The sequence below is a fragment of the Chinchilla lanigera genome, unplaced genomic scaffold, assembly GCF_000276665.1.
Source record: "Chinchilla lanigera isolate Chin_1 unplaced genomic scaffold, ChiLan1.0 scaffold00107, whole genome shotgun sequence".
Lineage (NCBI taxonomy): Eukaryota > Metazoa > Chordata > Mammalia > Rodentia > Chinchillidae > Chinchilla > Chinchilla lanigera.
Genome location: NW_004955508.1, coordinates 5,921,736 through 5,936,664, shown reverse-complemented (window position 1 = coordinate 5,936,664; position 14,929 = coordinate 5,921,736). Strand labels below are relative to the sequence as shown.

Sequence of the window (14,929 nt, the reverse complement as noted above, 5' to 3'; positions counted from 1 at the left end):
TTTTTTGGTTTTTCTCCGGTACCGGGAACCGAACTCACGACCTTGCGCTTGCCAGGCAGGCGCTTTGCCACTGAGCTAAATCCCCAGCCCCAATCCTGCTGTTTTACACTAAACTTTCTCGTATTGCTACTGTGTTTTTCAAAGATAATCAGTAGCCCATCTCGGACAAGTGTAACTTTTGTCTCCTCCAGAGAAAAGTGAGCAAAATTATTATTCATTGACTCAGTGGTTTCACATCAAAGCGAAGGGGAATCTGGCTTTTGAACAGTTCTTCCGGAGAAATTCTAGAGGAGGATGCTCCTAACAGTTGTTTTATACCCTCAGAAGATGGGGTTTGTATGGGTTTCTTACTGGTGAGCAAACAGTTCCTGCAGCGTTTGCTGTTTTGTTTGGCCCCCTGCATCTGTGAGTTGCTGGCCAGGAAGGGGGACATGACTTCTTTGCAAAGGATTTGCTTAGCCTCACACCTCAGAGCATACCTGGAAGAAGTACACTGGCCCCCACTGGATCAAACAGCCCCCAGTACAGCCTTCTTGAAACACTATTTTGATTAAGCACATCAGGCTGATCATCTTTGCATCAAAAAAGCATTAATACCATGGAGGAAACACACTGATTCACAGCATTCAATTCAGGAGAACCAAAGAGATGAATGAGAAGGTCTCAAGACCCCAACACAGAGATGCAATTTCCAGACCAGAAACTGAGCCCAGTTCCCTTTTGGATAAAACAAAGCAGGGACAAAGGTCACCAAGACACATGCTACAGTAACCCAGCACTTTGAAGGTGAAGATCTCTACAAAGGCTGCTTAAATGATGGCTCTTCGAAAAAGGAACCTACCCCCTTTCTTCTCTGTAACCTGATGTGTTTATTTCTCAAGGCAGGTTTCTCCAAGATTTGCTGAGACTCTTTAAGAAGTCATGACACTTTATGATTCCTTATTACAAATTTCAGGAAAGTCTTTCCTCTTCTATATTTTAAAAAGAAACCATCAGGAAAACACAATGATTGGCGGCTGGAGTTTCCTTTAAGCAGAGAAAAATGCTCTTATTTAAAAGGGGGAGATAATTTGTTAATCAAAGTACCTAACCATGGTGCTTTTATTTGCAGGATGTTAACATCTGGTCCAATCCACCTGTTTTACAGTTGAAAAAACTGAAGACCTGAGAGAAGTGAGGTTGCTTAGCATGAGGCTACACAGTTAGTAAATCACAGAACTAGAGTCAGAACTCAGGGCTTTAAAACTCCCAGCGCAAGGCCAGTGAGACTGCCTTTTAAAGCAAGCCCTTTGGGCCTGGAGATGTTTGGGTTTAATCTAAGGACCGCATCATTACAGAGAGCCCCATCCCAGCCCCAGTGAGACTGATGTCTAGCGGGGAATGTGAGAGATGCACCAGATCCTTCCTTTTTGTGTAGGGAATAAATTCAGAGAAATATAAGACTAAAAAGGGCCCTGAGCAATTCTCTGCTCCATTTCCCTTCCTCGAGGCGGAAGTCACTGACATTTCTCCCAGGGAGCTTTATTTCTAAAACTCCTCAGCAAGGATCTCACAACTTCACTTACAGAAGGGAATATCTGATTTTCCTTCAACAGTAGGATCCAAAAAATAGCCAGAGAAAAGCACCATAGTTTTATTTTTTAATTAAAAAAAAAAAAAACCCCAGGTCACTTTGCTACCTCCAAAGCAATTATTTATAATGACTTCCTGATTTAATGTAATATGAACCTCTCTACCATAAATGGAGAACGTTCTGGAAACTAAGGAGAGCACGGAGTTGTCATGAAACCTGAACTGTGATTTTTGTAGAAAGTGGTATTTGAGAACTTTGACAGAAAGTGTAATAGGCACCTGCAAAACAGAAAACATCTGAATTACGAAAACTTGTGTGTTAGAAACAAAAGTAATACCGCCCTCCATATGGTTTTCGCATTCCCACTTTTCAGAGTAGTTCCTGCTTTTTAGGCTTTAGATCAAGAAAGCACATTTCCCAATCTGAGGGGGAAAATAGAATAAAAACAAAATAGATTAAAAACTCCACTGATGAGTCCACATACATCCATGCCAAAATAATTCAAAAGCCAGAGGTTGCTCTGAGCGGAGGGAGCTGCATAACATCCGTGATATTAAGAGAGCAGAAGCTAATAATATTCAGCACTTTACCCACAGGCGATGCCACTGACCAACTGCCAAGAGCTCTGAACTGCGTTACCATCAGAAATGAGATTCCAGGCTCCTTAAAATCACAGGTGCATCTGGAAGGTGGCTGCTGGAAGTAAGAGGCCCAGGCTGTTTGTGTCTGAGGGCAGCACAAATCCCCAGGGTCCTGGCCTTAATATCCTGGGCTCTGAACAAGGGTGCTAAGTGGTTTTCCTCAACCTCTTCTTACTCCATCCCCAATGGCCTGTAAAAGCTTCTCCCTCGGTAACAGTAACATGGCGCCTCTCTTCCAGCCACTTTCCCCCTTCTCTTCTGTTGCAAACCAAGGCTTTTCGGAGCCCCCACTGCCGCTCAGCACAGGGAGACTGCCAACCCAGGGACCCACACCCACCTCTCTCACGAAACAGTACCCTGAGAGCCCACCCCTGCTGTGCTCAGCCCTCACCGTTCTATTCAGCTTCAAGCTGCAGGAACGTTCTAGCTCCTCACCATCAGGCTCATAGCAATGCTGGCAGGAAGATTCTTGCCCTCTGGTCTAACCTGAGCCAGCCAGTGCTCAGGCTAGGTGTGGGGTCCCAGGAGACTCAGCACATCACCGCTCTGTGGCAGCCGGGGCTGTTGCAGGAGCCACTGCAATTAACAGCCATACTCCAGTGAGGTGTACATCAGCGTACCTACATGTCAGGGGACCTAGAGGCGAGGCTGATTGGTGCTGGATGGATAAGCTGAGCAAAGCGGTAGAATTAGCATGTGAGCTGGGTAGTGCTGTTATCTACCAGTTAGGTGCAAGGAAACTGAGACTCAGAAGTGAAGTACTCTGCTCAAGGCTACTTGGCAAGGAGGGTGAGCTGGGGGCTGACCCCACCCTGCCAGGTTCCCCAGGTCTGTCCGGGGACCTGGGTGTGAACGAGGCCTGCAGGTGGCAGCAGCACTTCTCAGCTGTGAATGGGCCCCAGAGGCTCTTCCAGGGAACCTGCTGCACTGACTTCCAGGTTGGAACCCTCACCATGTCCAAGTGGATTGCACGACTCTCAGAACCAAATTAAATCCTTTTTAATTTTGAAAGTAAAAGGGAACAGATGCCCTGCAGCCTCTTTTCCTAGGAGAGGGGATCGAGATAACCAATAATTCACCCTCCCTTGCCTCCCTGGAGAGAGGCTGAAATCACTGTAAAACCAAAGGCAGCTCTGCTTCTCAGAGAGCAGACAGGTTGCAAAAGCAAATGCAACCACAGAAAAAGCAGAGCTCAGTGCGCTGCACCAGAGATTCGCACTCACTTTAGAGAAGATTATAAAGGTATAAAATGAGGCTCATGAAAAGTATCTTATCCCATTTAATTGGAGCAATGCAGTCCAAGGGATAGAAAAAGGAGAGAAAATGCCAGAAGTTCAAGGAATCAGAGCTTCGTAAATGTCAGTTTACTGATGTTATTCTGTCATTTCCTGTGTCTACTCCATTTCATTAAAAACACTTGTTGGGATTAAGTGGACCCTAAGAGGTCATCCTGCAAGTAAAGTAGGACTCACAGGTGCTTTAAACACACACACACACGTGCACACACACACACACACACACAATATTCAAGTGAAGAAAAATACCCTACACCTCTCACTGTGTTATGGAATAATGAAAAAGGTAGTACTGTTAAAAACTGACAATTAAAAAAACTGTTCCCAGGCTGGGGATATAGCTCAGCGGTACAAGTGCCAGCCTGGCAAGTGCAAGGTCCTGAGTTTGGTTCCTGAGACCAAAAAAACCCAAAAAATCAAAAAACCAAAAAAACCCTGTTCCCCTCAAAAATAATAGAAATCAGAATTTATAAAATGCTTTGGAGTGGAAGTTGTTATTTTCTGAGCAATCAACATACACCACTTATCAGCAGGTTCTTGGCTATCATTTTCCTAAGCCAGAGTCATGCCAATAATAAGACAATCTGAATTTTGTGCCACAAAACTCTTTACCTTCTGTGTCCATGTCCTGTGAGAGTCCTCCTTGTGGCCTAAGCTCTCCCTCAGCTCCCTTCCTTGCCTCTGCTTCCTAAGGCAGGTTTCTGGCTTCTCTGTCCAGGCCATAGGACCCTGGTCACCTCTCACCACCACCTCCTGAATCCCAGCCCGCCACGATGCACTGCTTCTCCCTGACAGCAGCTCCTCAAGTTATCATCCCTGCCAATGGCCCCTTGAAGTGAGTGGGCTGTACCTCACTGCCCTCAATGCATCCAAACACCTCTGAGTGTGGCTTTCTTCCTGTTCTGGGATCAATCTCCCTGTTCCTTACATTCCTGGCCTACAGCTTGGTGCTCAGAAGGTGCTTAATGAATGCTGGCTAAACAAATGATGCAAGTATCTTGGACCCATTTCCCTGACACATCTGGCCTGGAGCCACTTGCTTCTTTCCTTTCCCTGAGCCCTTCTCTCCACCTGGAATGCCCCCAGCCCCTCTGTGTACCCACATGACCTCCTCCAATTTCCTGTAAGTGAACAGAACTATCACACAGTTGGTGGCTGGGGAGTCAGTACAGACCCTTTTTCTTCCGCCTCCATCTACTTCTCAATTCATCCACCACCAAATCCGGTCCATCCACTTCCTAAATCTCCCTGTGACCTCGCTTCCCCTTCATCCTGTATGCAATGCCAGAGCCAGGCCCTTCTTTGAGTCTCGGGCTCAGGCTGTGGCTGCTGCATGGCCGCTCACCTCCCATCCCCTGTCCTCAGGAGCCCAAGCAAGGTAGCAAGCGAGGTGGACCATGAACTAGCTTCTGGCCATCGGCCGCTCAGCCCCACCCTGGCGGTGACCAGCAGCTGCAGCCAAGACCCTCTTCCCCAGCACGCCTGGCTGGAAGAGCAGAAAAGAATGGTTACAGCAGAGAATCATTTAAAAAATGTCCAGGTGAACTCTGGCTTTAAATTAACTTACTCCATCAAGTAGGTGATTTGATACAGGTCCTGGTTTTGTTTTGGGAGCAGGGATTGGAGCTTTCACAAACTCCATCCATCAGCGTCAATTCTCCCAGTTTCTTTTAGATAGAGAAGTTACCTAAACTGAGAAGCCGCGCAAAGGCAGAATCCATCTGAAGTTTTCGATTCCCCTGCCTCTATCTCCACGGATCTTTCACAGCCCGTTACCTACACCAAACGATCTGGGAGAAAGCAGACAGGTCTGCTCTCACCTTGAATCTTTCCAAAGCATTCAATTCAGTTGTCAAACAATCATTCTTTCTTCTCATGACTATATCAACAGACGCAGCTGGCACCAACACACAGGAGCCAAAGCCTGCCTGCGAGTGTGGTACACATGTGGTAGGGAGGAGCAGGAGCAAAGGGGCAGAAGGCTCAGCTCATGGCCTTCTGATCTCTGTGCCTAGCACAGGACTGGACATACCCTGGGCTTAGGAAATGCTGGCTGAATGGACAGACGTGACTCCCCAGAGCCTAGCCCTACCCCACCACAGAAACTTCTGCAGATCCAGGCTGCCTATACGCCTTCACACCTACTTCGACTCATTCAGCCTTTTTCACACTGTCAGCAACCCATTCCAAATCAGACCCAGTGCAACAACAGTTCAGATCTGGGTGGAAGGGACTAGAGAAGATTTCTGGGCTAGCCTCACCATTCCATACTTCGGCACTCTGCCAGCGAGCTCAGAATCTAACCAGGGCTGCATGGTGCCTGGTGCTCAGCACTTCACCCCATGGGCCTGAGGCTGTTCTTTTTTATTTTGGTTTTTTTTTTTTTTTTTTTGGTTTTTCTCCGGTACCGGGAACCGAACTCACGACCTTGCGCTTGCCAGGCAGGCGCTTTTGCCGCTGAGCTAAATCCCCAGCCCCTGAGGCTGTTCTTATCCCTCAGTCTCCAGGAGCTTAAAGAGCAAACAGGATGAGCCCCGGGTTGGGTCTGCTCCCAAGATGAGGGTGAATTTGGAGCATCCCTCTTCGCTGTCTGCTGGACTAGATCCATCCAGCAGGAACTGCACCTGATTCCCTTTTTCTTCCCCAGGGCCAGGGGCCCGAGAGGTACACAACTGAAGAGCTAAGCAATTGAATTAATCAACGGATGAAAACAATCAACCCCACACCAGTGACTGCTGAAAGCTAAACGCTGTGCCTCTGCTCACCTGGGTGCTTGGAACTGACCCAGACGGGTCCGCTGGGAGAGCCAGCTGGATGCTGAGTTACACAACAGGGGCACAAATGGGACAAACTTGCTGTCTGGGCTCGCAAGTAATTCATTAATAAGACTGGCTTCTGAGGGCATTTGTATGCCCTTTGTTCCTTGGAATAGTACCACAAAAATAAGAGGAACAAACACATTATGGTCTTCCTTACACTACAGTGGCATAAAGAATTTTGGACAGACAAGACCATAGTATCTGGGTCAATTCTGCTTCTAACTTGAAGGTAGGGCAGGCCTACCTCATGTCCCAGCCTTTGTGCCATGTCCCACACAGGGATGAACATGGATGCGGAGAGTCCACCTGTCTCAGCTGGCTGCGGAATGCATTACACAATTTATTTGACCACTGACCCTGTGTCAGGATGGTGCTTTTTCAAAGACAGACTTTAAAATCATTTCAAATCCCTTGGCTGCCATTAATAATCCCTTCATTCTGCAAACACCAAAGAGCATCTATCAGGTGTCAGGCAGTGTGCCAGGAATAAGGTGCACAGAAGCTTAAGCCACATTCCTGTCTGGAGGCTCAGGTTTCTGGTGCTGGTGGTGGCTAGAGGGCAGGACAGTCAACTAATGGTCATGACCCAGGGCGTAAGAGCTGGTATGAATGGAGAGCCTAAGAATGTGAGAGGCTGGGAGGTGGCTGGGGCTGGAAGAAGGTCAGTGGAGTAGCTAAGATTCAGTGAGGGTCTGAGCCCAGTAGTCTAAGGCCTTGCGTGGTGGCGTGTTGAAAGGTACAGCTTGATCTTGTCGCTAGTGGCTGGGGAGCCCCTGCCTGGTTTTACACAGGAGAATGATCAGTCCACAGGTGATTACCTGAGGGTCCCCTGAACAGCTGAGCGGCTCTTAGGATGCCTTCCTTTATTCACTGCTCCCGAGGCAGCAGCAACTTAAAAGCTTCATTAGCAGGCAGGTCGCCAGCCAACAACTAAGCCTGCCTTCCCTTCCATAATGCCCTCTCTCTGAGGCCACAGCTACTTTCAATTGCATTCTAATTTCAAGAAGTGATAAACATATGCTCATGTTTCCATTTACAAGTTTTTGATTATCGGCCTGGCATTGTAGCTGCAAATTACCCATTTTCTATTATAATTATTTTTATTTCTCTAGATGAAGGAGAAGAAGCACTTTTAAATTACTACAGTGCCCGAGCCCACAGAGGGTGGGAAGAGGTAAGCATCACCAAGTCTTTTTGCCTATGGCAATAAAATAGCAAGAGTCTGAAAAATGAAATGCAAGCTGCAGGCTGTGGCAGATTAGACCTTCCGGAGGGGCGCATTTGCTCACCGCAATCCATTCACCAAAAACCTGGCCCAGATTGCAGGAAGCCAGGGACGAGCTCAGCTGGTGGCAGAAGTGCAGCTCCAAGAGCAACTCCTTAAAAACCGGGCTGCTTCAGGTGACAAGCAAGCCCCCACATTCTTGGGTAGGACCTCTTGCTAGTTCTGTCTCTAGGAGGGATTTTTAAAGATAGGAACATCACTAATTCAGAAGCATGCAAGCAACTGCCATACTTGCTCATATTATGATTGAAATCTAGCCATGACGGTTGGCATCATGGTCTTTCTAAGGCAAGACCTGGGCAGCCTGTCTGGTGACCATAGATGGGAGTGGAGGGCAAGTCTGGGTAGTAGATAGCAGGTAACGAACTCAGGTCACTCACTGAAGGGAAGAAGATTTTGCCTTGCAGAGCTGCAGACCTGTTGGTAGCTTAATGTCCCATTTAATTGGCATGTAACGTTGACTGACACCGTAGCATGTGAATGAGAATGTGAGTGTAGCTTTGAAGGGGCCGTTGGTGCTTTGTTTCAGAAATGCAGCTTGGACAAGCTAGTCAGTTTTGTTACCAGGATGACCTGATCATCCAGAAATTATGCCACTGCACCAACTGTCCTGATTCTTCATACCTTCCATGTGCCACAGTGCTCTGTCCTGAGGACAGAGATGTGGAGGATGCAGTCCTGGCTCTCAGGAACTCATTTGAGAGGAAAAGTCAGACATGGGAAAAACAAGGAGTTACTTAAATGTTCAAATGCCATCCGTGACAAAGATAAGAAAGCATGTCATTGCAGCTGCAGAAATTCCAGAATTTGTCTTCACATTTTAAATCCTCATGGATGACAATAATAAATCATAGACATAATGAATTAATAAGAGTAACAATAATAATAGCTAAGAGTTAGCACACTCTGTAGTAGGCACCTTGTCTATGAACACATATTTTGGCAGAACCTATGCCTATATCTACACTGTCCTGTGTGCTATCTTTAATCTGTGCAAACACAGTGCAGAGAATTACAATCAGCTTGTTTCTGGTGGAACACTGAAGCTGGAGGCTCATCCAACGACAGAAATACAGGGCAGCATAAGTTCCTGTGGATCAAAAGGGATGGGCCATTTTGCTGTCCAGTGCCTCCGGAGAAGAGGAAAATCAACAGGGGCCCTGATGAAGCCCAGATGCTCCCACCCAGACCACAAGCTCTTTGCTATTTGCGATGCGCTTATACATTTCTGTAGGAAACAACAGATGTAATCAGCATATTAACCACCCTTTAGACATCAATCAAAACTTCTCCCCTCCAGAGTAAATGGTTTTTCTCCTCATGCATCTCAAGATCCTTGCACAAGCAAGGAAGGTAAAAGCAGGATGGCTTTTGCCACAGCAGGGTGCCCAGGCACTCTTCCTCCAATGGCCAGGCAAGGGCCTCACTTAGGGCTGCAGAGGTGCGCTGAAGGGGCCTGTGCCTGTGGAGCGTGCCACTGCTGTGCTGAAGATATAAATCACAGACATGTTACCCCGGAGCATGGGCTTCAGGGGGTGCTATGGGAGACTGCCATGGGGGTGTGATGAACGGTAGTTTGTGGGGGGTCTCGGTAGGTGACAGAGGAGGGCTACACTGCTACACTAGTGTGGCAATCCCATCATGCAAGGTATACTGCGGGTGTGCATCATGCGGGAGTGTGTGGCGCAGCTGTGTGTTGTGGGTCTGACATGGGAGAGTACTGGGGTGCATTGTGCATGGACTGTGCTGTGGGGATGTGCTGAGGGCAGGGAAGATCCTGCAGTCCCACAGTGGCTCCTCAGGTCCCCAGAGTGGTGCCATGGGTCCTCAAGTAGCCTCTACCAGGCCTGAGAAGGCCATTCTTGCCCACTGAACCTGCCTGGTCCTCAGAACAGTAAGTAAGCTCATGCCCAATACCATGATCCTGAACATTCTCCAGGCTCAGGACGGCCAGTAAGAAATCAGGGCTCCTATTTTGGGGTCCTGCTGGTTGGAGGGGCTTAGGAAGCAATTCTCCCTGTGGCAGAGAGGATTGAGTATTTGTAGTTCTTATCTCACACAGCTTCTGCAGGGTTCTGCTCCCCGTGCTCTCTCACAGAGAAGATCACCAGTGCCCAGCACCGATGAAGGAAGAAAATGCCACTAGCATTCTTCCCTGAAGTGGGACCAATCACAGGGGAGCTCAGACTCACAGTCCCCTCTCACAGTGCAGCAGCCCCTCATTAAGGACCCTTTGCCCTCCAGTCCTGCCTCACCTTGCCCAGCCTGTCTCTCTGTACTGTGAGGAGCCGTCCCTGGCAAGACCTACCGGCATGGCAAACACTGAAGAGCTCAGGTATGCAAGTGAAATGCTCATTTGTTTGGAATATAGATGTCAATTTCAGCTCAACCTTTATTGTAAAAGATTTTCAAACATATAGCAAAAGTGAAAGAATTTTAACGCGAGCACTTAGATATCTACCCCAAATCCCTCAATTACTACTTTATTAAGTTTAATTACATAAACCCCTCTACCTAAGCATTAACCTAGCTTCTCTTTTGATCCCTTTCAGAGATATAGCAGCACATTTCGCCCTACAAAATTTCACATGCATATCACTCACTAAAGATCAATATCTGCTTAGCACAGTTTTCCTCCCTTTGAATATACAGTAAAATGCACCATTTGATGAATTTTGACAAATGCACTACCCATGTCGCTCCAACCCCTGTCAACACATAGAACACTGCCTTTGCCCCAGAGACCTGTGTCTGTCTCCCTCAACTTCTTTGTGCCCCTCCTGCAAACACCCACTTTTTGACATTTTCTACCACTACTAGTTGGGCCTGTTTTAGAACTTTTAAGTATGAATAGAACCATACCCTGTAGCCCTCCATTTCTGGTTTCACTCAGCATAGTGTTTTTGAGATTCATCCCTGTTGCTCTGTGAATCAGCAATTTGCTATTTTGTGTTGTGAGTGGTATCCCATTATTCATCTATACCAGTTTATTCTCCACTGCCGAGTTACTGGTAAAAGTAAAGATGACCACAGAGTCAAGGGCTACAATGCAGTTGCTCCTCCTTGCATTCAAATCTCTTTTATGCGCAGAAGGACTGAATGTGCCCAGGGTTAGGACAACCTGCCTGGCCATGAGAATATGAAGAACACAGCCAGTGGACTTCACAACACTGTCATGGAAAAAAGACAAAAAAAAGCACAGAGTTCCAGACTAGAGACTCTCAAGTATGATGGGCTACAAGACAGTTCTATGTGAGAATTTAAACAGGCCAACAGATAATACATCTGTGTTATAGATATGGCCCACTGACGGCCTGTGGCACTAGTTTTCCTACATGAAAGAGACATCAGTACAGTATATAGTTTGCCTTTTAAAGAAATCCATTTACATGAAAAAACCGTGATTTAAATAAAAGTATTAAATAAGCACACAGGAGAATAAAGATCAGGAAAAGTCACAGGACTGGTGCAGATATCTGAGATGTGGGAGGCATGAAAGCCACCTTCTTCAATCGCGCCCGCACATTAGAATCACCCAGGGAGCTTTAACACTACTCCTGCCCTGCCCCATATCCCAAGCCTCCTGTGTAATTGGTCAAGGTACATCTGCACAGCAATAGTTTTTAAAAGCTCCCTAGGTGGTTCTAATGTGCAATCTGGGATGAAAAACATGCTTTAGAGTGTAGTGGTTTTCAAGGACCGGCACCATCACTTAGCACTTGTTAGAAAGGTCAGGCTCCTATGTCTCACTCTTGGACCTACTCAGTCAGAAATTGGGGCCCGGTTCCAAGCATCTGGGGCTTAACAAACCCTCCAGGTGGTTCTGAGGCTTGGTGGTTGGTTCTACTACTCCCTGTCTTGCTGGTGGGACAAGTCCTAAGTGCCAACTCCCAAGCTTGAGATCACTACCATCATGATACCATCCAACCAAGGTCAACCAGTGCACTGATCTGGACCCAGTGAGACCCTGCTCCTCCCTGGGACAGAGAGGGTGGGTATCAAGTGATGAGCAGCTGCTAGCCAATTACCAAGGGGATGACATCCTACAGTCTGCTGTGTCTTAACCTCCATTAATCTACAATGCAGTTCATCAGCCTCCAGAAGATCGAGCGTTGACTATAATCTTATTTTCACCATGATTTTTGATTATCAGTGACCTCCTTCCACTCCATTACCCTTGTTAATTGGGAATTGACTATGCAGTTAAAATGAATGTTTCCTCCACTAACAAAGCTGTACCAGATTCATTTTAAAGTCCCTTACAGCTCAAAAAATGTGATGCAACTATGGACACATTGATCTGATACAATTCATTTCCCCGAGAATTTATGAAATTACCACTAAGAGGTCACTGGTTATGCATTCATATGTCCAAAGGCTTAGAGTAAAGAAACAGTTTTAGTCGAAGCTTAATACCGTATTCAGAGAGCCAAAATAGAACTTTGCAAAGCTTAGGGTCTTGGTTAGCAGTGATGTCTCTTTTAAAAGACGCTTAATGCAGGACTTCAGATTTGGCAAAGTCCTTGGCAGTATTGTTACCTTAGAGTTAGAAGAAGATAAGGGAAAAATAACACTCCAAGTGCTGCTGCTCTTCACTAGCTGGCTATTGCGATAAGGAAAAATACAATGTAAGAGCGAGATCAGGGAATCTGATTATCTGTTCCAATGCTTTGTTTGAAAAATGAACTTTCATGTAAAACCAAAGAGATTACAGATGTGCCCCCCCAAAAAAACCCACGTGCTGAGGCATCTGAAATGACAAATGTAAGGCCTCTTAAGGAGTATGTACCATCAGAAGATATCTGACAAAGTACCACGGTCCTCTTTTTTTTGCATACTAATACAACAAAGGAACACTGGTGCTACAGAGGAAAACTAGGCCTGCCTGTTTGTGGAAAGATAGTCACACACCATAAGGAAGTCTTCAGTGCTCAGGCATTAAAGAAAACCCCCCAACTCTTTCTTATTTCTTGATTCAGGACTGGTTATAAATAGCCATTTTAGCTACGTTCCTTGCTGCTGGGACAAAATACCAGATACTTGCAATTTAAAAGAGGGGGCGTTATTTTGGCTTATGTTCCAAGGCGGGATGGCAGAGGGACACAGAGGAGAGCGCTCACAGCATGGTGGACAGGCAGCAGATAGCAGGGTGGAACCAGGTCCTGGCCCCATAGCTGGCTTCTTTAGGCCAAACCTGCTTCCTAACATCAATTCAGCTAGTACCCCCTACAATCCAACCATCTTCCAAACACAGGCGGCTTGGGGGACCATTTTAGCGTTAACCCATAGCAACAGCTCAACAAAAGCGCCTGTGTGATGGAGACCCTGGATCAGGGCTGCCCAACACCTCTGCTGCCAACCTGGACCTGCCACAATCAAGGTGCCTCTTCCACTGCAGCCCAGTGACTTATCCGTGGGGCTTCTCCTGGAGTGTAAGGCTGTGTCTACCTCACCTGAGGAATCCTAAGAGCTCAGTGAGTGTCTCTTTAAAAAACTTTTTATTATGTAGGCAACCTGAGAGGCTGAGGCAGGAGGGTCGTAAGTTTGAGCACAGAGACTGGGCAACTCAGTGAGACCTTGTGTCAAAAGAAACAAAATAACAAAGGGCTGGGGATGTAGCTCAGTGCAAAGGCTCTGGATTCAATCCTCAATACTGGGCCTTTTCACTATGAAATATTATATACAGAGAAGTAGAGGAAGCAACGTAATGTACTATCACATAACCAGACTCCAAACTGCTAGTGATGTTTCCGTACCTAGTTCACCTTCTTCCCCTTGAAGTATTTAAGCTCCATTATAAACACCACGCCATTCACTGTCCACCGTTTAGCTTCCATCTATTAAGCAATGATTCCTCACCAGAATCTTGCTGGGTAATTTTGAGACATTATCTCCCTGTCTCTAAACTCTAACCTTTTGAGGTAGGCATGATCATTCCCCTTTAAAGGTATAATAGCTTGCTATAACCGTTGTAATAAATTACCCCAAGTCTAGTGGTTTGAAACAACACATATTTATCATTCTACAGTTTGCCAAGTCAGAAGTCCAAAAGGGATTACGATGAAGGTGATGGCATTCCTTCCTGGAGGCTCTCGGGAAGAGCCTGTTTCTTGCCCTGTACAGCTTCTTTTTTTCACCCATTCCTTGGCTTGGGCCCCTGCTGCCTTCCAAGTTACCAGTGGCCAGTCCAGCCTTTCTCACACTGAATCTCTCAGGCTGACCCTCTTGCCTTCCTCTTTCACTTACAAAGGACCTTGTAAGTAGAGGGGCCATCTGGATGATCCAGGACCCTCTCCTGACTTTAAAGTCAGCTGATGAGCAACCTCAATTTCATCTGCAAGCTTACTTTCCTCATGCTGTGTAACCTAAGGTATTCAGAAGTTCAGATTGGGACATTTGGAGAAGGGTCATTATTCTGCCTACTGCGAAAAGCGATGAAACCAAAGCTCAGAGAGGTAGTGGAGCTTACCCAGTCACATAGCTATTAAGTCGTACTAGCCTCCAAAGTCAGAACAAGAGTTTCAAACCCAACTCTTGTGCTAATTCCTTGTGTGGCCTTGGAACACCCACCGAACTCCTCTAGCCTCAGCTGGCTCACCTATAAAACAAAAACAGCTGTCTAACATCCCCTCCAGCAGCCACTTCATGATGGGACATCTGGGCCTCCCTGTGGTTCTATCTAAAGTGTGAAGGTGCCCGAGGATGAAAAGAAAAGTAAAGAGAGACAAGAAAACAAGAGAGACAAAGTTCTGGGATTAGGGGGCCTACAGCCTCTTGGACTGCTGCCTCAAATACCAATTTCAGTCACCTTTTATTGAGCAAGAACCAAGGGCATAGCTAGTACAAATGGGCGGATACCAAACATTTGAGCAAGGATAATTACAGGATTACCCTTCCCCACATGTGATCCAAAACAGGCCTGTAATCCCAGCACTCAGGAGGCTGAGACAGGAGAATTGTAAACCCAAGGTTAATCCAGGCTGTATAATGAAGCCTTGTCTTAAGAAACTCTAACAAACAAATCATAGTGTCCATAATGCATTCTAATCAAAGAATGTCTTTCTCCACACTTCCCCCTAACTACATATATAGATCAGAATGTCCAAGACCCTGCCAAATCCTCACCTGCTCTGACCACACTCAGTACCCAGGTTCAAGTACCTCTCATGAAAGGGGAAGACCCAGACACATGATCACAGTGTAGAGCTCCTCTTCCCAGCTGGATCATTTTTGTCCTAGGAACGCCATGGAGATGTGGACCCAAAGGCCTTTCAGCTCTCCACTGCCTCCCCCCCGCCACCCAGTACACCACACAA

At 46.6% G+C, this 14,929-nt stretch overlaps 1 protein-coding gene across 5 annotated transcripts in view; it reads right to left on the bottom strand.

Moving 5' to 3' along the window:
* Nmnat3 (nicotinamide nucleotide adenylyltransferase 3) overlaps window positions 1–14,929 on the bottom strand; it is a 114,494-nt gene that overhangs the window by 87,637 nt on the left and 11,928 nt on the right. The window lies entirely within an intron of this gene.